The sequence below is a fragment of the Cryptomeria japonica genome, chromosome 2 (assembly GCF_030272615.1).
Source record: "Cryptomeria japonica chromosome 2, Sugi_1.0, whole genome shotgun sequence".
Taxonomy (NCBI): domain Eukaryota; kingdom Viridiplantae; phylum Streptophyta; class Pinopsida; order Cupressales; family Cupressaceae; genus Cryptomeria; species Cryptomeria japonica.
This window is the reverse complement of record NC_081406.1, coordinates 548,971,734-548,997,651: the sequence shown is the minus strand read 5'-3', so window position 1 is coordinate 548,997,651 and position 25,918 is coordinate 548,971,734. Positions and strand designations below refer to the sequence as shown.

The following is a 25,918-nucleotide window of genomic DNA, read 5'->3' as shown; positions in this document are numbered from 1 at the left end:
TTTGCCCTAAAATCGTTTTTGTGAGAGAGATTTTCCCATTTACAAAGCAATTTGTAAATTGCATTGATCTTCCCCATTTTACCTCTTTACTTGTATTCGGGATTTTAAATCCCGATTACAAGTAGGATGAAAATAATTGATCTTCCCATGTGATTAGAATATTTTAAGCATCTTTTGGTAAAATTCCAATTTTCTAAATGGAAAAATACCCATTCTTTCAAAATCGGGTTTTTAGAACCGGATTACATGTTGAAAGTTCTTCCCATTTTCTTGAAGATGACATTCCCAAAATCCTTCCATTTTTGTTCATACTCATTGCCTTTATCCGTACATTCCATTCACGCCATTTCCCACATGTCAAAATCTCATTTTTCACTCATTTCTCCATTTTCCGTTTCACAAGTATACTTGCATTCGGGTTTCAAAATTCCGATTGCATGTTTGTTTTTCCCCACTTGTATACTTGTAAAAATTTCCCCAAGATCCGAAATTGGTCAAAGTCAAGTTTCAAACATTCCCATTTATTTACCATCTTTCTCTCACAAAGTTGTGAAGTGCAAGGGCTGGAGTTCTTCCCATTCGAAGAAGAAAAAATGTTAGTTGCAGCTGATTATGATGTTGCTTTAATACTTTTAAGTCTTCATCGCAGCATACCAGGTTGTTCTTCAATGTCAGATTTACCATCATCTTCCATTCCAAAGAAGATGAAGTATAAATATGACAAGTACCAAAATGAAGTTTCCCCTTCACAAGTTTCCTCTCCTTTGGATCATATCAAGGATACGGAGATAGGGCATGTTGACATGTTAGAATTCATTAAAAGGGTGGAGGATCCGTAGTATAGTAATATGTAGCGGTTGTTGGACAATCACATTCATCATGCATCTTCTTTTCCAGTGGCTGCCCTAGAACCCGAATTTGTTCTCGCTTGCACTCACCACTTCGACAAGGAAACGAGAACCATTAGAAATGATGATGGTGAGGCAATAATATGCCTTGATGCGGATACTATTGAGAAAGTTTTCAGAATACCATCGGCACCTGTGTATATGGAGATTTCAAAGGATAGTGCAGCTGAGTACTATGTCAAAAGGGAAAAGGACTGCAAACGCCACATTAATAGATGGATTCATGAGCCATGAGCTGCTCTAACAAGGTGGCCTAAGTTGTACCATTGTGACTTCAAGTGGGAAATTGGGGACATCATTACTCTCCTCAGTAGGATGATGGGTTTTGAGCACTCTAATGTTTTTGAGCCTTGGATGTATCAATTTATCATGTTCATAAGGTAGTCCCATTATATATCATGGGGAGAGGTTATCAGTGATGCTTTGTGTGAACAACTTGCAGTAGTCCCTACTACCATGACATTCTACATGAACTCATACTTAGTGTATTTGGCACCATCACTTAGACATTTCCCTGGTCTTTCTACCAAGGGTGATCGCTCACTTATACCTGTGTGGGAATACTATGATCAGCTGCCCTTCAGACCCAACAGATTACATTTCAGGAGGGTTCAAGATGCATTCTTTGGTTACTTCATGTGCCAGTTTGACAAGACTATAAAGAACAAAGGGGTGTCAGATGAAGCATGGGAAAGAGTGAATGAGTATGGTTGCTTGTTCCTTCAATTCTCGACTTTCACTTATATAAGAGTCAAATGCTATAGTGGGCAGCCATACATGCTTCCTAGATACTCAACTGATAAGATTATTCTTATGGAGTTGGGAAGACAGATCATGGTTGTACATGTACATCAATCTGTCAAACATAAGGTTGGGATGGAGATTTCTACAACCAACCCATTAAAGATTGGCCGCTACTCCCTTATCACATCCACCAAAGCCAAAGCTATGGAGACCGAGATGCAGGAGATTAAACTCAAAAGGTTTAAGTCAAGGGCAGATTTTGACTACCAAGGTATGAAGGAAAAGATCAAAAAGTCCTTCATACATGTGCATTGCATTGAGGATATCTGGGTGGATCTCCGTACAGAAATGGAGGTTCTCAAGATGGACTACTACAGGCTCACCCTTGAGCAAGTTATTGATTTGAATTTGGTGGACATTTCGCAAGGGATGATTGATGATGGGAATGTGCTTGATCTAGAGTATGTCTCACGAAGGGTTGATGAAGCCCCACTTCCTTTAATCCAATGGTCACATAAAGAATGCACTTCCATTCTTGAGAGATTTCAGCCTATCCTAGCTAACACGAACACTTGGCTCAAAGGTAATGGTGCTAGATTCATCAAGATCAAGGTTGGAAAAAAAGATGACTCTACGGGGCCTCTTGGACGTAAGTCTAAGATTCAGATCGACAACAAGGAAGGTGCATCATCTTCAAGCACTAGGATCAAATTGCAGGTTAGTCGGGCAATAGTGCTTCCTCCTGAGGAGGTGACAGTTCGTGGAAAAGAAAAATTGAATCATACCTCTGAGACTTTCAAACAGAACTTGGAGAGGGTTAAGTTGGAGACCGTTGAAGAAAAATTGAATCATACCTCGGAGACTTTCAAACAAAACTTGGAGAGGGTTGAAGGTAGCTTGACGGTTTGGCACAAGATGCCTCGACAAAAGTTGAGCGTTCTTCAAGAGCATGCCATTATTCCTTCCAGGGTCATGTATCTGGAATTTGAAGAGCTTCTAGAGAACAAAGCCCTCGTTCTCAAATCCCTCGTTGAAGAAATCAATGATGCAATGAGATTGCGAGTTGAAGTATTCCAAGGTGTTGTTTCTCACTGTGAGAAGGCCTCTTGCAATATCATGGGTTAGAATGGGGAGTTGATACCAGAAGAAGAAGTGCTCGCAGATCTACAAATGAAGATTCATAATGAGTGTAGGAGTGAACAATTTTCAGCTGCCTTAATTCAAATTTTGATGAAACATCAAATCTTCTTGCATGAAATCCAGTCCACTTTGGAGAAGAACAACTCTATGCTTCTTCAATGCCATGATACCATTGTGAAGACCATGATTGTTGCCAAAAACACCCACGAGCCAAATCCTACTGAGCTATGAACGATCATCTAGAAGTTCAAAGGATTCATGTCTTCACATGCTGCAACTTAAGTGTTTTAGTTGTATTTTTCAGAATTGTAATCTCTTAATTGTAGTTTTTCTTTTGACAAGTTTACTTGTAAAATATTTTGTAAATTGCAAGTCAAGTCATTACTTGCACTTTTGTAATTACAAGTAGACGAGTAACAAGTCAAATTTAGAATAGGACTTGTAACTTTGAATAAGTCATAGTTAGTTATTGAATAAGTCATGGTGGTTGAGAGAATTTATCTAATTAGTTAGGATCCTCCCACCTTTTTTTCAGGACTCCTCTCCTATATGTACTTGAGAGGGTCTATTGTAATCTTTATCTTTTTGGAAAGCAAGCAAAAACTCTGCCAAATTTGCAGCAAAGAAGTCTTTGAACTTTATGTGTAAATTGAAGGATTGAAAGGAATAGAAGAAAATTACTCTTAAGTATTGAGACTTTGTGCTATATTCTTGAGTTTATATTCAATATTACCTTTCTTGCAAGTGTTTCTTAAAGGGCTTAATCAAATTTGATTTGCAAACTTTGTGCTGCAAGTATTGGAGATTAATTTAGTTAAAATAGAAGTTCTATTGAGAGAACTTGTAAGACTTTGTGCTTACACTCATTCTTAAGAGAGATTAGAAGTAGATTTTATAATAAGAAATAGCTGTGAAACTTTGAGCTCACACTAGTTCTTGTTGTCTTGTGTAGAAAAAAATAAGTTATTTCAGACTTTGTGCTGTCATAATTTGTTCTTGATATCATTATAATAGAAAAGGGTAGATAGGACTTCACATAGTCAAGACTTTGAGCTTGATATTGCTGTCCCATCCCGAAGGAAGTGGCGGAAGTCTTTGAACTTTTAGGAAACTTCATTTCCTTTCTCTCATTTCATTTCAAAAAGTTGTTACTGTTGTTTTATGTTAAATTGCTATCACTTTTCTGTGAAGAGAAAAGGATATTGACTTTCTTGAAAAAAGAAGAAAGATTGTTGTTCCATCCTATTTTAGTTTTAGTTTTAGATAGATAAGGGGAGCCTTCGCTTAATTAGGAGAGTTTTACTCACACACTGTGGTTGAAACCACAATTTTGTATATTTCCCCAAGTATACAAAATTTTCAACCAACAGAAGGATATAGGAATTATTTATGATGAGCCTATTGCTATATACTGTGATAATTCAAGTGCTATCAATATTTCAAAGAATCCGGTGTTGCATTCCAAAACAAAGCATATATCAATCAAGTTTCATTTCTTGAGAGAGAAGGTGAATGAGAAAGAGGTCAAACTAGAGTATGTTAATGTGGTAGCTAGGTCGGATCCCTTTTAGATCCGACCTAGCACATCTATGTGACTAATTGGCCCTTGGCCTTAGTCACGATTTATATGCAATAATCATAACTTGAATTGAAACGTGTTGGGGCTGACCTATATTGAGGTCTTGTAACGTGTGGGGCTGATTCTATTTTGGTGCCAATCTTAAAGCATTGAATTGTAATTAAAAGTGCTCTCCTTGAAATCCGACTTAGGTGAATTGGGAGGCTAAGTCACCTATATATTCAAACTCAAAGCATCAATCATTGTATCAACATACAATCAACGAATTCATTCTATACACAACGAATACATTCTCCTTTAGCATTCATCAACGAATTACCCCAATGATCAGCGAATATCATTTGAAGCTAGCGAATCATCTCCTAAGTCAGTGATTCATATCCAAAGGTCAGCGAATCTTGTTCAAAGGACAGCTAACTATATACAAAGGACAACGAACTATATACAAAGGGTAGTGAACCTTCTTGAGGCAGTGAATTGATCTACAAATGATATTTTGAATCTGCATTCCAGTGTATTGCAGATAAGTCATTCCATTGTTGTATATGCCCTAGCTTGAATACTCCATACTACTGTTGTTCTAGTTGCTTCAAGTGTTGAAGCAGAATGTAAAGATACTTACTGATTATTACATAATAAGATCTGAGATTATAGCTGGGTTTTTCACCTCCAAGAGGGAGGTTTTCCCAGGGTATTTTGGTGTTCTTTGTGTGCATTGATTTGATTTTCTGTTATTGCTATCTATATGTTACAGTATGATCTAAAATTAACATGGTATCAGAGCTAAGGTTGTCTCAGTTGTGATCAGACTTTGTGATAGCAGTGCCCCTACTTCATCCTCTTCATGCCATTTTCCAGTATTCAAGATGGTGTACAGTCTGAAAGTTGAGGACAAACTTGAAGGAGGTTCGAATTTCACTTCAAGGAAATTCAGAATCCTTGTCACCCTCGAAGAAAATGATCTTCTCGAGTTTGTCCAAGGAAAGGAACAACCTGTACCTGAAGATAAAGATGAACTACTTTAGTTCAAGAAGAATGTTGTCAAAGCCATAAAGATTCCGATTGACTCCGTGAAAGATCATCTTGTTTCTATCATCTCCAAGATGTCCTCAGCCAGAGATATGTTCAAGGCATTGGAAGGGATGTATGAGATCAACAACACAAGTAGAGCACTTGCATTGAGGCAGCAACTTCATCAAGTCAAGATGGCAAAGGGAGAATCAGTCATCACCTACTTCATGAAGATTTCAGATTTAAGAGATCAGCTCAGTGCCATTGGAGATGAAGTTGTGGACAAGGATCTTGTCATGCTTGCATTAAATGGTCTTCCTCACTCTTGGGAGCCATTTATCCAAGGCATAAGTGGGAGATCCAAATTTCCCAAGTTTGATCGCCTCCGTGCTGATTGCATTCAAGAGGAATCAAGACTGGCTACAAGAGGAATCATCAAAATCTCTCATGGTGAAGACTCTCATGTTCTTGCTACCCAGTCTATCAAGAAGAAAGGAGGAAATTGGAAGAAAGGCAACTTCAAGAGGCACAGAGACCAAAGATTAGAATCTACTCCTAATTCAAAGAAGAAGAAGAAAGATCTCTCCCAAATTCAGTGTTTTAGATGTGACAAGTTTGGTCACTTCGCAAGAGATTGTTTGTCAAGGCCGAAGAAACATGGGGAAAACATTAATGAAGTTTCAAATAAAAAAGAAGCAGAAGACAACTCCAATGACTTCCTCTTCATTTCAGCATTGTCAAGCAATGTTCCCACGGATAGTGATACATGGCTGATTGATAGTAGAGCTTCTAGACACATCACCGGCTATCAAGAGCATCTTTCAGATTCGGTGGAGAGCGAGTCTAATCTCCAATGATGCATGCTATTCTGTGAAGGGTTTTGGTGCCGCTTCCCTCAACCTTGATTCTGAAATTTCTCTTCATCTCAGCGATATCTTGTTTGTACCAGGGATTAGGAGGAACCTTATCTCCATTTCAGCCTTGGAGGATAAAGGTTATCAAGTGGAATTCTCTGAGGGAAGAGTTCTTGCATGGCCTAAGAAATCCAGCATCAAATCTGCTCGTGTGATTGGGAACCGGTATGACAACCTGTATAAGCTTTCCATTCGACCTGTTCAATCTCTTCTACATAACATTTTTAGCTCAAGCGAACTGTGGCATAGAAGACTTGGTCACCTACACTTTCGGGCTCTTCCAACCTTGAAGAAGATGGTTAAAGGTATGCCTAAACTTAGTCACGTTCATGATGATACATGTAAGGGCAATGCTATGGGTAAAAACACTAAGAGTCCATTTCATAAAAGTGAAAGTAGGTCCAAGGAAAAATTAGTTCTTGTACATTCTGATTTATGTGGACCCATGTCTATTGCATCTCCAAGTGGTTTCTTGTATTATGTAATCTTCATAGATGACTACTCTAGGAAGACTTGGATTTATTTCTTAAAGTCTAAGGAATCTGATGAAGTCCTAGGTAGATTCAAAGAATTTAAGGCCTTAGCTACAAACTTATCTAGGAATAGAATTAAAGTTTTAAGGTCTGGCAATGGAGGTGAATACACATCCGGTAGCTTTCATGATTTTTGTGTTGAGGCAGGGATTAAGAGGGAGTTTTGTGTTCCCTACAACCCTCAACAAAATGGGGTTGCAGAAAGAAAGAATAGATCTATTGTTGAAGCTGCAAAAGCTATGATTCATGATCAGGATCTGCAAACCTTCCTATGGGCTGAAGCCTCTAGAACAACCGTGTACATTCAGAATAGATGCCCTCATCGGATCTTGCAGGACATGACCCCAGAAGAAGCCTTTTCAGGGATCAAGCCTGATATCAGTCACTTGAGGATCTTTGGGTGTCCAGTATATGTACACATGCCCAAAGACAAGAGAACCAAGTTAGAAACTTCTGGTAAAAGAGGAATATTTGTGGGCTACAACGAAACCTCCAAAGCCTACAAAATTTACATTCCAGGACATAAGTATATTGAGGTTAGTAGAGATGTTACATTTGAGGAAGATGTTGCTTTCAACAAATCCAAAGGTTCATGCATAGAGATAGATGATGAAGTTCATGAGAATCCTCAAGACATGGATACTGATCATCCCCCTGAGATTCAGAGGGAGTCTACTGAACCTTTAGCAGAAGATGATCCAATTGAACCTTTGGATCCTATTGATGGGCCTAGAGATATTGTTGTAACTCAGAAGAGACCTCTTTGGGCAAGGAACACTATGCAAGAGGCAGAACAGTTCGCAGCTCCTAGAGGTACATTTAGAGAAAGTAAAAGACCTCAGAAATTCTCTAGCTATGTTACATTGATGTGTAATCTTATTGAGACTAAACCTACCAGTGTTAAGGAAGCCTCAAATCAGTAAGTATGGAAAGATGCTATTGATGAAGATTATCAATTTCTCCTTAAGAATGATGTTTGGGATATTGTGCCAAGACCTAAGGGAGAGTCAGTGGTATCTTCCAAGTGGTTATTCAAGATTAAGCATGCAGCTGATGGAAGCATTGAGAAATACAAGGCTAGATTTGTGGCTCATGGTTTCTCTTAGAAAGAAGGAATAGATTATGAAGAAACATTTGCTCCAGTTGCTCGATATACTTCCATCAAGACCATCATTGCCATTGCAGCAGCTAAGGGATGGAAGCTACATCAGATGGATGTGAAGACAACTTTTCTCAATGGTGTGATTGAGGAAGGGGTCCACATTGAGCAACTTAAGGGTTTCGTGGTTCATGGGAAAGAGTCTCATGTATGCAAATTGAAGAAAGCTTTATATGGCCTTAAGTAGGCTCCTCGTGCATGGTATGAAAGAATTGATAGATACTTAACTAGTTTGGGCTTCTGCAAGAATGATGCTGATCTGAACCTTTACTTCAAGGTATTCAATGGTGACATGTTGATCTTGGTACTATATGTTGATGACCTATTTGTTAAAGGGGAAGATCATCTCATCCATAGGTGCAAGGAGTTGACTTCAAAATTTGAGATTAAAGACGTAGGACTCATGCACATCTTTCTAGGGTTGGAAGTATGGCAAAGGCCTAATGAGATTATCCTAAGTCAAGAGAAATACACCATTGATATCTTGAAGAGGTTTGGAATGTTAGATTGCAAATCTATGCTTACTCCGATGCAAACAAACTTGAAGAAATTGAGGGAAGATGCAGCTAGTTTAGATCTTGTGGATCCTACTATGTACAGGCAGTTGATTGGATCCTTGATGTATCTAGTTAACACTAGACTGGATATTTGCTATGCTGTGAGTGCACTTAGTCAGTTCATGTGTGAACCGAGACAAATACATCTAGTTGTAGCCAAGCATATCTTGAGATACTTGCGTGGCACAGTTGGATATGGCTTGAAATACCCTTCCGATGTGAACCTAAGTTTAGAAGGCTACTCTGATTCTGATTGGGTAGGAAGTGTTACTGATCAGAAGAGCACCTCTGGTTGTTGCTTCAGTTTGGGTTCTGCTATGATTTCCTCGCGTAGCAGAAAGTAGTCTTCAGTGGCACTGAGCACCGCAGAGGCAAAATACATTGCAGCATGTGTGGCAACTCGCGAAGCAGTGTGGCTTCGGAAACTCCTTGCAGGATTGTTCAGACAATCATTGGAGCCTACTACTATTCATTGTGATAACCAAAGTTGTGTGAAGCTTTCAGTTAATCCAGTGTTCCATGACAGATCAGAACATGTTGAGATTCAATACCACTACATCAGAGATATGGTAAAGAGGAATGTTGTTCAGTTGAGATACATTTGCACTAAGGAGCAGACGACTGACATTCTCACTAAGCCCCTTGCCAAAGTGAAGTTTGCGCATTTTTGAGACAAACTTGGAGTTGTGGAGAATGAAGCCCTTGCTGAGAGGGAGTCTCAGCATTAGTGATTTTTGAAAGTATCAATGCATTCTTCTCTGCGAGAGAAGTTTGAGGTGCAAGCCCTTGTTAATGCATTCTTCTCTATGAGAGAAGTTTGAGGTGAAAGCCCTTGTCCTACCCTCTACGAGTAGGTATGGTGGATGTCATGGGAGAAATTCCATGATCTAGCACTTGTGTTTATTCACCCTATGGGAATAGTTATGGTGAACATCATGTTGAGATGACGACATCACGATTGCATGATGGGCACTTGTGTTCATTTGTTTCTCCATCCATGGGTGTAGCCATGATGGACCCACCCTCTGGGAGTAGCCATGGTGGTTGTCACTATGAGACTCAAATCTTGAGAAGGTCTCCTCCCTAGCTAAGAGGGAGTGTTAATGTGGTAGCTAGGTCGGATCCCTTCTAGGGCCGACCTAGCACATCTATGTGACTAATTGGCCCTTGGCCTTAGTCACAATTTATATGCAATAATCATAACTTGTATTGAAACGTGTTGGGGCTGACCTATATTGAGGTCACTTGTAATGTGTGGGGCTGATTCTATTTTGGCGCCAATCTTAAAGCATTGAATTGCAATTAAAAGTGCTCTCCTTGAAAGCCGACTTAGGTGAATTGGGAGGCTAAGTCACCTATATATTCAAAGCATCAATCATTGTATCAACATACAACCAGCGAATTTATTCTATACACAGCGAATACATTCTCCTTCAACATTCATCAACGAATTACCCCTGTGATCAGTGAATATCATCTGAAGCTAGTGAATCATCTCCTAAGTCAGTGAATCATATACAAAGGTCAGCGAACCTTGTTCAAAGGGCAGAGAACCTTCTTGAGGCAGCGAATTGATCTGCAAATGGTATTCTAAATCCGATCCAGTGTATTGCAGATAAGTCATTCCATTGTTGTATATGCCCTAGTTTGAATACTCCATACTACTGCTGTTCTGGTTGCTTCAAGTGTTGAAGCAGATTGTAAAGATACTTACTGATTATTACATAACAAGATCTAAGATTATAGATGGGTTTTTCACTTCCAAGAGGGAGGTTTTCCCAGGGTATTTTGGTGTTCTTTGTGTGCATTGATTTGATTCTCTATTATTGCTATCTATATGTTATAGTCTGATCTAAAATTAACAGAGTATGCATCTACAAAGGAACAAATTGCAAATATCTTTATGAAGCCCTTGCCTAAAGATACTTTTGAGTATCTCAGAGAGAAGTTAGGGGTAATTGCCCCTCCTAATAAGAACTAAGATGCATGGATTTGCATCAATCCAGTGAACTTCACAGAGATATCTTGTGATCCGGATTGATGAGGGAGGCTGCTACTCAGGGGGAGTAGTCAGTGTTGGTGTTCAGTTGTACAGATTTGTGGGGAGAGAAGCATGTGAAAAACCCTAGAGCATTTTGAGATTTGAGTTGTTTGTCTAAGGGGGAGCTGATCCTTGTGCTTCTGATGTAGATTGCTGAAAGATAATTTCTTTCTTTGCATTGATTGTTTTTCACATTCATATGTTGCCATCATGCCAAAGGGGGAGATCGTTGGATGAGGAGATCGTTGGATGTTGCTAAGAGTTTGCTGGAATGATGTGTTGTCATTGATGTCAACATATTCTTCTGTGTATTCTAGTGTTGCAGAATGAGTTGGTTTAGCACATTTTTAATAATAATTTTAAAATTAATTTTCCTAGGATTTCATAGGCTCCTTGAGGAACTTGCAGCAAAAAAGTGGTGACTGTTGAGAGCTCTTGGAGATGAATAATTGGTTGAAGGTTAAATAGGAATTGATGAATTTTATTTATAGATAACCAAATACTACAAATGATAGGACAATACAAGAATTCCCAAAAAACTATTTGTACAGTTCAAACTAAATCTTAGATCTAGTGTAGAGAAAGACCATTATAATGTTACATATGAGGACAAGGACCCCTTGATGTTAATCACTGATGAGATTTCATAACTTTGAGCTTAGACCAACATAGTCTCCCCAACTATCTTGAATAGACTGCATGATAAATAAAATTACATCACCAAAGCTTTCAATACAAGTTTAATAACAGAGAAAACAATTTGAATTACTAATATTTATTGAAAGTTGAATGGTGGCTGATACTTGATAGTTGATACCAAAGCTCCATTATATATACCCATTACTGACATAGAAAGCCAAAACCATAAATGGATTACAATCCCCTAGGTTAAAACTGGGAATATTTTGACAAACTAAAGCATGAAATGGTCAGGAAAGTAGGAAAAAGAAATTGTTGTGCTTATTTTATTCCATTTAGTTTGTGGAGATAGAAACCAATATAGGACATTAAATTTTTTCAATGCTGCTAATTACAAATTTTAAACTTTGTCTCACACCTCAACTCTCAATGAATCACAAATTCTCAACATGAAGACCGAATGAGGATACAATATTAGAAGCAAAATGTAATGTCCCCATTTTGCGAGCATCAGAGTTTGTAAGAATTAGCCTATCATTTGACCCTCATAGGCTAATAATTATTGATAGAGGGCCTCGTGTGGCAGTTACTTGGTGATTAAAGACATTACTCTTCAGCTGGATTTAGGTTTTGGCCTTTGCACAGGTTTTTTGACTCAAATTGGCACACTTACTATTTATAGTAAGTTACTATTTTGGGAGAGTCAGGGTTCCTATTAATAGAAAGACACCTAAGTAGAGCTTATTGGCAGTGTCGACCTTGATTGGGCCTTTGCAGCTATTTCTAGACTCAGTTCCACATACTTACTATTATTCAGGGTTTCTATTTTTAGACAGGCATCCAATCACATGGAGAACAGGGAGAGTCGACTCCTGGCTCAGACGGTTTAGCAATCAGACAAGTACATCAAGAGATATTAAAGTTTAAGTGACTTAAGTGATTTATTTAATATTTTAATATTATTATAAAGTTCTAAAGTAACTTTATAATAATAAAGTCACTTTAATATAATAAAGTGCGTTAAGTGAGTAATTTAATGTGGGAATAAATCTTTTATCCCACATTGGCCAGGAAGGTGTTTGAGCTCTCTTAAGGAAAGAATAAAAGGAAAGGCAAGAGTTCATTCTCGGCATCCAGTTGATGAATAGTATTTTGATTGATTTTTATTGTGGAGCCTAAGGCTTTCGCAATTTTCTTCTTTGATCATAGGAAACGAAAACTTCCTATTGATAGCAATTTTGAAGGTGTGAAATAACACCTGAATTATTGCAGTTGTGGGAAAGAATACTTCAGTTCTTTCATTTTGCAAATTGGTGAAGTTTTTTACAAGGGTTTGAAGTTTATTGTTGAAGAACATTTATAGTTGGTTGTGAATCATCCTTCTTTGGCACATGGAGTTATACCATTCTTGTTGGGAGAGATTATCAACAAATTATTCAAGGTTTTAAGAGCAGATTGCAAGTTTTTTCATCCACTGCTACAGTACTCGCGTGAATAGTACCCGCGTGAACAGTGCCATGAACAGTGCGCTACAGTGCCGTGAACAGTGCGCTACAGTAGTTTGAGTTCTATAGAAGGGGATTTAAAAAGGTTGAACAGCTATATATATTTGACAAGGGATTTGCATATGAGGAGAATCAAACCAATATATCAAGGCAGCCATTGAAATACCAGGTTTTCTATCTATGGTCATTGTATTAGAAAATCATTACTTCATTGCATCATTTTCTATTATGATTATATCATGAAATATTTGGAGGTTGCATATGTTTAATGGAGATATAATTTGCATATTCCACATTCATGGTAACATTCAACATTGATCAGCCACTTAGCTTTCATGCCAATTGTTTGCTTAAATGCCTAATGGCCATAGGTATACATTAGGATGCATGACAAGTGTTTGTCTTAATGTCGACTAGCTGTACTAGTTAATTTCAGTCATTACATATGTGTGGAAAGGTCTAAAACAGCTAGTATATCATTTCTATAACAACTTTGCATTGTTAGAAGCTTTCCATAACTTCATTTGCAGCCTACAAACCCAAAGAAGACAAATAAGAATTCACTACAGTGGCTTCAAACATTGTATGCCAAGTGTTTGACAATATTCCTTGGGGTTCAAATAAGCAAAACAGGGTCAGATTAGCCAAGGGATATTACACAAAAGCTCCAACATCCTAATTATCCTCCATTGGATGATTGGTTGTGGTACACAATGAATATCAGTTTGATCCAGGAAAATTGGCTTTGACTAGGTGTTTGCAAAGTATATGCAAACTACAAGTTCTAATAAAACTAAGTTTCCTACATGAATTTGTAGGTCAAATTTAAATGGAAGAAAATGAACAAGATAATAGGAAATGTTAATTCTACCTTACCAACTTGAAAGGAAATTGATTCAGATTGTTATTAACATATTAAACTGTAACACTGAAAATTAAATCAGAACAAATAATTAATAAACCTAATAGTCCTTTCATTCAACTTGATCAAACTAGATCTGAATTAATAATTAAATGGCACACACATTAATAAAAAGCCAATCTAAACCAATCACCAATCCTCTTGAAGCGTAGAGTCCCATAGCCACAAGAACCAGACTTGACTTGGACTCTTTTGGCTGGTTTTTGACTTCAACTTGGACTTGACAGTTAGACTTGGAAAAGATTCAGCAAATCGAAAAATTAAAAAACCACAAAATATAAAGATTTTTTTAAGGGCTTGTATTTTTATTGTGCACTATTCACTAAATCAACTTTAAAGACATAATAAAGTAGAACATGGCGAAGCAAACTAGGATGTGAATGGAGCATTTTAATCTAGAATAGAATGCATGGAAGGAGACAGAATTGCAACTAAAGATTGTAACCAAAAATCACAACATGATTGATAGTGATTTGCATTTTTGTTTCGCAAGAAGGGCACACAAATTTCCAATCCAAGATTGATGTTTTTCTCACGAGGTTGTATATTTTCTTAAGGAGGTCTCACTTGAAGGAGGTCATGCTTATGCTTAACAACTAGGGTACACAATTGCCAGTTTGCAATTTGCAGTGAAGCATCCATCTGTCTGTCATTATTTCTTTGTTGCAATCAGACGACTGAGTCTTTGGGAAGTTGAAGTCTATGGAACTCATCCAAGCCTACTCACCTTAGGACTTTCCAATTCTAGCAAGTTTTTGGTGAGAATTGAAACTCTAGCACAAACTCACAATCTCACCCCTCACACAATGACCTTAGGATCAGGCTCATCTACCTCTGAATCCTCATCAAAAACTACTTCTATGTAACGTATTTGACCCTTCCCCAAACACTTGTGACTTGGCTGCCATTGATCTCTACAGGTGAAGCATAACTTTTTCCTTCAAAGCTCATTCTTGTATTCCTCAACCTTGTTTGAATTTGGGGGTAGTGCCATCTGTTGCAGGAAACTCTTCGGAGGAGGCTTTCTATGTTGAATCGGTGGTGTTTTCTTGGGGTAGAATTTGCCCTTGGCCACTAAATCCTCCAAAATTAGGACTCTTTTGATGGCCTCCAAGAAGCAATTCGGATCAAATGCCCTTACCAAACCCTTGAATGCTTCAGATAGGTCCTCAACAAAAAGAACTATGAATCTCCTCTTTGTCAAATTTGGAACCATCATTCATTGCCTCTAAAATTCTACCACATAGTACTCCATCGCACCCTCTTGCGTTAACTGTGCTAGCTCTCTAAAGTGAATTTTTGGATCCTTCTTATAAATTATCTCTCAATCTTTGGCTGTACTCTTCTAAGGTATTGATTGAGTCGTGTCCTTGGGTCACCATGCCATGGTCCCACCACTCATGGGCTACACCTTCGAGATGTAAAGTGCTGACTTGATGGGTTCTTCTTCAGACATGGGGTTCAAAGATAAGTATGTACTCAATTTTTGCAACCACACTTTAGCTGGACAATTCCTGAACCATCAAAAGTAGGTATTGCAATCTTTCCCAAATGATGTTGGATGTCTCTTTAGGGCCCCTCTTCATATCTCCTCCTCCTATGTCCATTTCTTGTCTTCATGTCATAATACTATACAAATGTCATGTCACAATGGATGGCTAGACTTAGAGAACTATAATCAACATGTTATCTTGCCATCTCATCATTGAAATTAGGTGGCACTTGATGCTCTTCTTCAAGTCGGTCTTCTTCTTCTTCAAGTGGATAAATATGTTTTGTATTCAATTTTTTATGTGGTGTATATGAAAAGGTTGGATATTGTTCTTGGATATCCTTGGGTAGAAGCTCTAGGGATAAAAAACATTGATGTGCAAAAGAAGTTCATGAAGCTATGGTATACAAAGAAAAAAAATTCATTGCAAGATATTACACATAATTAAGACTAAAGGAATGTTAAGGTAGAGAAATTTTTGGAATCTATTGAACATTGCACTAAAGAATTAGAGGGATTTTTTTCCAACGTGAGCTAATTGGAAAAGTGGTGAAAAGGGGTGAAGAATCAAACAAGGGTCTAGAGATAGCAATGGGTGCAATATATAGACATCTACATCATTGTGAGAAGCAAGAAACATGGAGGAATCCATCATGGAGGGATGATATTACATGGGAACAAATGAGCAATTACAACAATTAGTGGCATCATAGAAGTAATGACTATTGATTGAAAAAAAGGAAGATGTACGATGATGAAAAATTGAATCAAATGGCTGTTTGCCACATACGGTAAACGATTAAATGCAGAAAGTAAATGCACAAAACATAATGGAAATATATAAAATAACCAGTCTCTGTATTAATTCAACAGTCCATGTACATCAAGTGCTTATAACATTACACCCAAATACCACTATCATGATGATACTAAGAAGGAACAGTATGCAATATATAATACCTGAAGGGTTGCGACCAACCGTCGCGTCCAACTGCCTTTTGGGACAACTAACTAACTGACTGCTGTAACTCATTATTACCGACGACAACATAAACATAATATGACAACATAACATAATGATTATTCCCAGCAACATCATCCCCCCCACGAAAAGAAGTCGTTTCCGGACAACTTAATACAAAATAGAGATGACATTAAACAAAACCAAGGTAGAGAACTGCAGGAACTGCGATTGCTAGTCGAGCATGGAACTCATACACCTGCTGCGTCCTCGCTTGAAAACCCTTTTCTGCTACCATCCGATGCTCAAGTGCGGATTTCACCATTAGTGCTTCCTTTGACATCACAGTCCTCCTGTGCCTAAACCAAACTTGTCTGCAAAACACGCTTTTCAGTCTTAGCCTCCACCAACTGCTACTCAAATGACACTGTCTCCCTAGCCAATTTGTCCTCGATAGCCACAAAATAGAGATGACATTAAACAAAACCAAGGTAGAGAACTGCAGGAACTGCGATTGCTAGTCGAGCATGGAACTCATACACCTGCTGTGTCCTCGCTTGCTAACCCTTTTCTGCTACCATCCGATGCTCAAGTGCGGATTTCACCATTAGTGCTTCCTTTGACATCATAGTCCTCCTGTGCCTAAACCAAACTTGTCTGCAAAACACGCTTTTCAGTCTTAGCCTCCACCAACTGCTACTCAAATGACACTGTCTCCCTAGCCAATTTGTCCTCGATAGCCACCCACGCTGCCCTCTTGGCATCCAACTCTTGGGTACGCTGAGCTAAGTCTCACACTACTACTACCTCCAACCTGGTGGTCAGCTCCTCCCGAGCCCTCTGTGCATCCACCAAGGCAACCTCACGTCTAGCCGAGACATACTACGAGTTCCTCAAAGCGTACCATTCATGCCGGGAAGTGGCCACAACCCTCTGGCACAAAGGCTAGGAGACGCCTCAAATCCTCCATCACACTCCCCAAAGGTTGATAACTGAACTGAATAACTCCCTGGTGTCGTATGACTTCGCGTGCCTACAATGCCTTCCCTCAAACTCTGTTTGTTCACAACCTCCAAATCCATCTCCCTCTATGGCTTATGGCTTCCCGCCAATGCTGAGCTTCAGGCTTCCTTCTCACAGTATGGGACAACCCAACACTTACCGTGACTTCTCTGATGCCTTCGCCCAACTCAAAAAGTGTATTGTAGCTCAAAAAATAAACTGGGGGTCTGGGGGTAGTGCCCCCATCGGGGTTGAGGGGCAGCGCCCCTCGCGGGGTCTTGGGGCAGCGCCCCAGGTGCGCTCCCTGTTTACACCAATTTACAACCTTCAAAACCACACGGAAGTCCATGGCACACATCAATTTTGTGATATTTAAGATGCCAAAAACCTGCTTCTCCACTCGAATATTTTCAGCGTCTTGGCTCCAGACGTCATCGAATGATTTTTTCAATCTGGTCGTCGTTTTTTTTTTCTTTTTTTTTCCACTATAATGTCCCCGATGGCACCCCGGCCATACAACCTCCCTGTACGGTCAACAACAACACTGACACCTCCAATCGTACGGCCACCTTCTCGTGCGGTCAACACCCTCCTTATCGTACGGTCACCCCTCCATCGTACGGATCACACCGTACAGACAACATGACCAACCGTCCACACCATACGATCCTCCTTCCGCATGCCCAACGCAGTTCAACCGTATGGTGGTATTCCACCGCAGGTGTCCTCCGTCGTCAGTGGTCCACTGCACGGGTTCCGACCGCACGGTAGTCTCACCGTACGGTGGTTCCACCGCACAGTAGTCTCACCGCAGTGGTTCCACCGTAAGGTGGTCCCACCACCACTTTATAAGATTTTTTTTTTTTAATCCCTAATCTAGTCTTCGGCTCGGGTCCCGTGCCTCTGGGATTGCCCTTTCTCAGTTTGCCTCGCTCGAGAGTCTCCCGCTTTGGTCCCGTGCCGGTCGAGTCACCTGCCCGGCCTCTCAGGTCCCCTTCCATCCTCTCGGGTCCCCCTCCAGACTCTCGCGTGTCCTTCTGGCCTCTCGGGTCCCCTACGCGCTTCTCGTGGTAGGATTTCAATTTGGACCCGTTGATGGCAAGTCTATTTTCAATGGCCATCTGAAGACCTGGAACCATAAATTCTACAGGAACCACGGTCTCCTTCCTGTAAATAAGAAGAAGAAGAATAATAAAGATTTCGAAGGCTGCGGCCTTCCACACAGGGTTCCAATCGTTGCCGACATGAATGATCTTGGGATTATCTACGTCACCGAGGTTTGGGGCGTATCCCTTCCAATATTCTCTGTATTCCGGCAGGTACACCTCCTCAGTTGCTTGCTCTGGTTCCTCTACTTCGAGCCTGTAGCTCTGGAACATTTCGTAGTCCTCCATCTGCTAGTGGAAGAGCCCATTCAATGACCCCCTCTCATCCTCGGAGCACTCTCCTAGTTTGAGAATCCCTTCGTCGTTGGGCTCCCTGCAGCCCCGTCCTTCGTCCCTTAGGTCACCTTCTCCTTCACCCTCCGATTCCGAAGATGATGCCAGTTCCTCACTAACCAACTGCATCCCAAGGTCTATGATAAAATTCCTTCCTCCATTCTCCATAGACAAAGTGTTCTTCTTCCAGTTGTGGGTGGCCTTGGCTGCCACCAGCCACCCTCTCCCTAAGATCGCATCATACCCTTTTTTCTTTAGTGGGATTACCACGAAATCCAGTATGAAGGGTTGCGCCCCGATGGTAACTTGTTGGCCCATCAGTGTCCCAATGGGTTTGATTCCATGTTGATTTGCTCCCAGCAAATTGAATGTAGATGGCCACAACGTCGACTTCCCCAGCTTCCGCCAGGTTTCTTATGGAAGAACATTCACTCCTGATCCACCATCGACGATGGTATCGGTTAGAATGGTGCCAAGGATACCCATCTCCACAATGGCCAGGTTCCTTCCAGTGTTAACTTCCAGTAGCATGGGGTCTATTGCAGACCCCCTAGGAACATCTGTGCGGTGGTTGGTATTGGTGCATGGTTGGGAGAGATTATTTAGCAACGCCGTTCGTACTTGAGGCATCGTCTGGAGGAGATCGTGTACCTTCACAGGCACCTCTAGTTTTAAAATTTGATTTAGTATAGCCTCCTCCGCCTCCGGTCGGCTTGAAGTACCCGCCGTACCCTTCGCCTTCGCCCTTTCTCGTATCTCTTTCTCAATTTCTTCCCGTGCTTCTCATACCCTTCGCTTCTCCATCTCCGGGTCTGGGCACATTGCTTGTCTGGCTTGGGCGCGGGTTACGGCCAACACTTCCTCTTCTTTGGTTTCCTCGATATTGAGCAAGTTGACGCCGGACTTCGGGCAGGTGGCATCTTTGTAGTCTCCCAGTCCGCACCATTTGCACAAATATTATGTGGCCTCTCCCTTCGGGCAGTCTCGGGCGAAGTGCCCCCATTGGTTGCACGCTCTGCATTGTACCATTGGTCGGCCTTTGGAGTCGTATTGGGTTCGGCTCCTTGTATTGTTATTGTTGTTTCGTCCTCCCCACCGGTTATCTCGGTAGCCTCCCGATGTTGCATTGTTGTTCGCCTGGTAGCTGCCGGTACCGTCCGATGTAGTTGGTTGTTCCTGCGTAAGCAATACTTGTTGGTTTCGTGTTTTCATGTTGTAGGGGCATTCCCTGGTGGGATGCCCCATCAACTGGCATATATCACAATAGGCCTTCTTTTGACAGGAGCCTTTCGTGTGGCCGTCCGTCTTACATTCTGTGCACCAAAGCTCCCCTTCGTCGGTCTTGCTCGTACCTCCCTTCATAACCTTCAACTCTTTCATCATCCTCAGCATGTCCTTCTGCAGGGCTTGCACCTTTTTGCCGGACTCGCCATCGCTACTGCTTCCCTCGGAAGAGTCATCATCCTTGGACAAGCTATCCTTCTTCTTTTTCTTCTTGGATGTCTTGGTCTCGCTCTCGAGATCCATCGCTCTATTATATGCATCTTCGTACGAGGTTGATGGAACAATTTTCATCTTCTTCCGGATGGAGTGTTTCAGTCCCTCCATGAACCATCTCTTTTTCAACCCATCCGTTGGTTGACTCTCCATTTTCCCCAACAGTTCCTTGAGCCGTCGACTATAGGCTCGGACAGTCTCGTTCTTGTTCTTCTTTGTGCCATAGATTTCGGCTACTATTTCATTGTCGTCTCTGAGGAGACGAAACTCTATCCCAAACTCCTTCAGGTTGGGCCATGTGCCAACTTTGGCCTTATCCATATCGGAGAACCAGTCAATGGCCACTCCTTAAGGTTGCTGGAAATTGTGTTACCCACTCGTCCTGGTCGGTAACACTGTTCGCCGACCATATGGTTTCGCAAGTGCGACAATGGCGGACGGGATCTTCCTTCCCGTCGCCGTTGAACTTCGGCAACTTCTGCTTACTTGCCATCCCACCGCTGGGTCTCGCTCCTCTGGTGCCTTGTGTGCTTGTATGTGGTGATCCTCAGCCTCCGCCTCCTGCACCTGACCCTCCACTCGTGGGTCCTCTAGAGAAGGTTGTTGACCCCGAACCGAACAAATTGCCTCTTGTACGGTACCCTTGTGCTCCCTCGGCACCGACGGCCTTATCGTCACCTTCGGTCATCTCCCTCCGGCTGTCCTCCGAAATGGACAAGTTCTTTAGTAGGTCTCTGGTAGCATCAATCAAGTTTAGACTTCGCCTTGTTTGTTCCACCAACTCTTCGCGGCTTCTTACCCTACGGTAGTATTCTGGCGAACTGTAGAGTTCTCCTTCGGCACCCTCCGTGACTCCTAGGTTCCCTTCGGACAACCCTACGACAGTGTAGAGAGTGTAATTCTCTCCGTCTATCTCTGCCTCCACAACCTCCGTGACACCTCCTGGGTTCCCTTCGAGCAACCCCTTGACCAGTCGTCCCTCGGCAAGCTGCCTTAGCCTACGCCTTCGTTCTATTTGCTATCTAAGATTCAATGCTCTTTGTGCCACTTCCCATTCGTCATTTTGTATCTTTTTATTTTTGTCCTTAGTATATTTGGCATAAATCACTTCCGTACATAGCAAGCACACATCATGTACACCAAAAAAATTTTTATTTTCCCTTTCGGCCACAATTTATCTCAACATTGTGCCGGGATTATTACAGGGTTCAATTTCCCCTTCGCCTCTTGCCATCACGCTCTACGTCCCACGACGATTGTTTCGTTTGCGCGTCGTCGGCCTCTGGGTTAATCTCACCGACGGGTAGGCCCATCATGTCCGTATGCCATCCGCTCCTTCCTTTCCCGAGTATGTCTAGGCAACGGCGCCAAATGTTTGCCACATACGGTAAATGATTAAATGCAGAAAGTAAATGCACAAAACATAATGGAAATATATAAAATAACCAGTCTCTGTATTAATTCAACAGTCCATGTACATCAAGTGCTTATAACATTACACCCAAATACCACTATCATGATGATACTAAGAAGGAACGGTATGCAATATATAATACCCGAAGGGTTGCGACCAACCGTCGCGTCCAATTGCCCTTCGGGACGATTAACTAACTGATTGTCGTAACTCATTATTACCGACGACAACATAAACATAATATGACAACATATGTAATGTCCCTACTATTTAGAGATCATTAACCTGCAGAACAGATTGTTAGAACATAACAAACATATAAATATATATATAAGTAATTTAAATTGCAATCTAACTTCAATGTTCAATTAACATAATCATAATTTTCATCTAAAAAAGGATACAATGCCATACGTAAGTATGTCCTTAGGTGGCCGTGAGGCGCACCTTCTTGGAATCCCTTGATCCCAAGCCCTCCAGGAAATCGAAGATGAATTCGAATCCTATCTTGGGTGTAACGTCTTACACCCAAGCCATCCAAGTAAGACCCTTGTCTATTCCTTGCCTTGGGTGATGCCTTCATCACCCAAGTCCTCAGAGGGGATCGGTCCGACCTTTGAGTCCTGTCTTGGGTATAACCTCTTACACCCAAGCCAGCCAAGGAAGATCCTTGCCTTTCCTTGTGTTGAGTGATGCCTCCATCATCCAAGTCCTCAAGGGAATTGACCAGATCCTTCTCTTCTTGGTTGAGTTTTAGTCAACCAAGCCATACATTTGCATAACATTTTCAGTTTATAAACTATCCCTTGTGTTAACATGAATTCTCAATGTATTCTTTAATTAACATATATATCAATATGATTTTCCATCTTTTACATATGCATTACATTTCTTAAGATACCTTGTATTCATAACCTTTCTTAATATGCAAACTTATGTATACAACATTTAACAAGATTATATCTTTTTCCTATTTTTAACGACTAGTGAATATTATACATTAAGATGTGTATAAATATTCACTAGACTACCATTAACATCACCTATCAAGGAACCTTACCCATTACCCATTACTCATTAACTAATATTAATTAATATTAATGAACTTTTATTATTAACACCACCTATTAATATTAATAATAATGATCTTCCATATACTATACCTATTATTTAATATAGGGAGGAATTTTGTTCCTTACCTCGCAGTCTGTTCACCTTTACCCTCTCCCTGCAGTCCGCTCCTCCTCCTTTTTTTCTTTAGCCTTGATGGCTGCCTCCTTTATAACCCGTGAGGGGTTGTGCCCCCCCATGGGCCCCTTCCGCATGAAGGGGTGCGGAGGTAATCGCAGCCTAGGCTGCGGTTACCTATGCACCACTTTGTGCGGAGGTAACCCAGCCCTCTTTGGGATTACCTATGCACCACTTTGTGCGGAGGTAACCCAGCCCTCTTTGGGATTACCTTTATGTTTTGTATTTATATCTTGTTTCCCTTTTTTTAAGATATTAAATATTAAACGTTAATTACATTTCATTTTAAATAAAATACAATATATTATTTCTTTTTAATATATTAAATATTAATTACCTTTCATTTTAAATATATAAAATACTATATATTATTTCCTTTTAAATATAATAAATATTACATAACATTTCTTTTAAATATATTCAATATTACATATCAAAATATATTTAAATATCTTTCCATTTAAATATATATTAATTATTTAAATAACATTTCCTTTACTAAGACAAATTAAATATATTTCTTTTATTTTAGATTATTATTTTAATTTATTCATTTACAATATCCTCATCCACGCAAGTGATTTTACATCTTGTGATACCGTAGGGGTTATCACAACATAACATAATGATTATTTCTGGCAACAATGGCTGCAATGGAGTGTGGATCAAGGATGGGATCTAGGTAACTGTTGATGTGTATTTTGTACACAACCAAACACACAATAAAATACCCAGAGGTATCTTGCCCTCTCTTGAATAAAGCCTCTGAATGCTGAAGATGTCACGAAAAGGATCAATCGGGATGACTTCAAGGTTCTTCGTTGTAGGATCTCTACGTGTGGATAAGCACCAGTGGTCGTTGTATATGTTGTTTCTTCAAGGGGCCTTACGTACTTTTAGAGAAAGCTTGTTCATATTTACTCTCTTTGCAATTGCAGGAACAGGATTTTCCTAATACTAACAGATTTTCAAAAAAATGTCAAAGGATAAGGGTTTCAAGGAAGGAATGCTAATCTAATCCTAAGAATGACTCAATGAAGGCTAGACTCGGTAAGATTCTACCAATTTCAATATCGCCAAGAAATTACAACTCTACTGGAATTGATGCGATCTTCTAAGGTGATTCAGTAACTTTCAAATCATCAAGGGTATAGATACTATCATAGAGATACATATCAATACTTCCAAAAATGATTGAATTTTTAAGAAATCTCAATATTTCCAGTTGAACACACAAGGCGTCCTTACAATCAATAAGAAGCTAATGGTTTGGAATGTGAATCTCACCAAAGATCAAGCACAACACTTAGTCCTTCAAACTTAAACTTAAATACTACTTCAATTGAGAGTGATTCAAGAAAATAAACAATCATGAAGATAGCCACAAGTATTGCAATAAAACACCATAACTTCAATATTTTATTGTGTTGGTTGAAAATTTTGTACACTTGGGGAAATATACAAAATTGTGGTTTCAACCATAGCACACGAGTAAAAACTCTCCTAATTAAGGGAAGGCTCCCCCTATCTAACTACAACTTGGAAAATAAAATAGGATGGGACAGCAATCTTTCTTCTTTTTTCAAGAAAGACAATATCCTTTTCTCTTCACAGAAAAGGATAGCGATTGAATAACAACAGTAACCACTTTCAAGTGAAATAAGAGAAAGGAAATGAAGTTTCCTGAAAGCGCAAAGACTTCCGTCACTTCCTTCGGGACGGGACAGCAATATCAAGCTCAAAGACTTGACTATTGGAAGTCCTATCTACCCTTTGCTATACTAAATTTTTACAACGAATAAAAGATAACAGCTCAAAGACTGAAATAATCTATTCTTTCAACACAAAGACAAGAACTAATGCAAGCTCAAAGACTTGTTGCTATTTCTTATCAAACAATAATTTTTCTCAAGAATGGACGCAAGCTCAAAGACTTGCTGCTCCTTCAAGAGAGTTTCCTATTTTAATTAATCTTCTCTACTTGTAGCTCAAAGACTTCAAATCAGATTGGATTAAGCTCCTTTAGAAACACTTGGCATAGAAGAAATAAAAGATTCAAACTCAAACATGTAGCTCAAAGACTCAAAACTTGAGTAATCCTTCTTTATTATTCTTCAAAAACTTTCAATCCACATACATAAGCTCAAAGACTTCTTGCTGTAAATTTGGCAGAGTTTTTGCTTGCTTTCCCAAAAGATAAAAATTACAACAGAGCCCTCAAGTATTTATAGAAGAGGAGCCTTGAGAAAAAGGTGGGAGGATCCTAACTAACTTGAGAGATTCTCTCAACCATCAAGACTCATTCAATAATTAACTGAGACTTCATTAACTAACTAAGAGTTACTCTAACTAACTAAGACTTATTCCAACTACATTCCTAATCAGACACAACTTGTAGTTGCCTTACATGTAATTACAAAAGTGCAAGTAATGTGTAACTTGCATTTTACAAAAAATACTTTTACATGTAACTTGTCAAAACAAAATTACAAATGCGTAACTAAAACTATTCCATGTGTCTAAAGACACGACTCTAACTACATCATCCTTTGTCTGTGATGATCTTCATGCTGTTTCAGGATGCAAGAACTTGAAGTATTCTGGATTGGTAAAGACATCTTGAACCAGAACGGGAACTTGCATCCTTGTCTTCTTGCTTGGAGTAGTACTATCTTTTCAGGAGGGAAAGGGTAGCCTTCCTCTTTTCATGTCATGACCATCTTTGTCTTGAAAGCATTCTATGCTCTCAACCATGAATTGTTGTTGTATCTCTTCTTTGTATCATCCTTCATTCTTGAAATCTTCTTGCAAAATAAGGCCCATGCCTTAATCCATTGATTTGGTAGATAGTGTGTGCAAACCAGACTGACAAGGGAAGGGATAAATTGATGCAAAAACGGGCTCACCAGTGAATTTCGGGTGTTGGAAGTTGCATTACATATGTGGGGAAAACAAGAGCATTAACTTACAATTGCGGGGAACAAACATGCAACTTCATATGTGTAATGGGTAACTACAAGTTTGCACTTGTAATTGGACCTTTAAAACTCATTTACAAGTGTTTTTTGAGTGCATTTTGGACCAATTTCGGGTTCTGGATGGCTGACCGCAGGTAGACTTTTAAATGGGGAAAATGAATGAAAGTGTGAAATGAGTGGATGAAATGGTATGTACGGATGATGGAAATGAATATGAAAATATTTTGGGAAGATC

The 25,918-nt window shown here is 39.9% G+C and overlaps 1 protein-coding gene across 9 annotated transcripts in view; it reads right to left on the bottom strand.

The window, feature by feature from the left end:
* The window catches only part of LOC131052343 (uncharacterized), a 276,241-nt gene that overhangs the window by 7,682 nt on the left and 242,641 nt on the right, over nt 1–25,918 (bottom strand). The gene's annotated exons all lie outside the window — the stretch shown is intronic.